Below are 849 nucleotides of genomic sequence, written 5' to 3'. Positions count from 1 at the left end.
CTGGAGGATGGCTGAGGAGGTAAAACACACACACACACACACACACAGAGGAGAAAAAAACTGTGAATAAAACATTGTATATTATTGACCTGCTCTGTCTGTGTGTGTGTGTGTGTGTGTGTGTGTGTGTGTGTGTGTGTGTGTGTTTCAGGAGCAGTTAAACAGATATGAGCGAGCGATCTACGCTGGCCTGAGTGGAAACCTCAAACCGGTAATTTAATGACTTTTTCTTTCTGTGACATTATGTGTGTGATTGTGTTTGTGTAATGAGCCCGACTCACCACATGCAGACTGTGGCGAGAAGCCTCATGTTTTTATTTACGCCGGCATTCCCTCCTCCGCCACTGTCCGTGCGTTATTTCCAAATCTTGTTCACAACAGAAAAAAACAAAAACGATGGTTTATTAGATGGTTTGAATCATGCATTAGGGCATACCTGCTCTGTTTGTGTCAACTGTTGCAGAAATCTACGACAAATAAAACAACGTGTGAACGCACCTGAGAAAAGTGCAGACAGCCTGACTCTTTATGTTTAAGGGGGTGCAGTGAGTTCCTCCAGAGCTAAAGTAAAAAACAGAAAAACTTCACACTGTAAGCTGATCTGCATTATGATATGAAGTGTTATATATTAAGTGTGTGTGTGTGTGTGTGTGGGGTGTGTGTGTGTGTGTGTGTGTGTGTGTGTGTGTGTGTGTGCCAGCTGCTGGCGGTGTGTGAGTCGTGGGAGGACTGTGTGTGGGCGCACTTCAGAGTGATGGTGGACTCACTGGTTGAAAAGGAGCTCATGTCGTCAGGAATGGCTCACCAGGAAGTAGAGACGCTGCCCAGAGAGTACCTGGAGGCCAAGTA

General features: G+C 45.6%; 2 long non-coding RNA genes across 2 annotated transcripts; one reads left to right on the top strand and one right to left on the bottom strand.

Annotated features, from left to right (window-relative positions):
* Positions 1-786, top strand: LOC121940700. Its single transcript, XR_006105675.1, has 3 exons — positions 1-19; positions 152-211; positions 701-786. It is a non-coding gene; the product is annotated as an uncharacterized LOC121940700 (long non-coding RNA).
* Positions 221-838, bottom strand: LOC121940701. The gene is made up of 3 exons (XR_006105676.1): positions 768-838; positions 499-561; positions 221-367 (listed from the first exon to the last, which is right to left on the bottom strand). It is a non-coding gene; the product is annotated as an uncharacterized LOC121940701 (long non-coding RNA).
* Positions 839-849: the final 11 nt, after the last annotated feature.

Source organism: Plectropomus leopardus, unplaced genomic scaffold (genome assembly GCF_008729295.1).
Source record: "Plectropomus leopardus isolate mb unplaced genomic scaffold, YSFRI_Pleo_2.0 unplaced_scaffold92697, whole genome shotgun sequence".
Classification (NCBI taxonomy): Eukaryota; Metazoa; Chordata; class Actinopteri; order Perciformes; family Serranidae; genus Plectropomus; species Plectropomus leopardus.
Note: the sequence above shows the minus strand (reverse complement) of the source record. Positions and strands in the feature narration are given on the sequence as shown.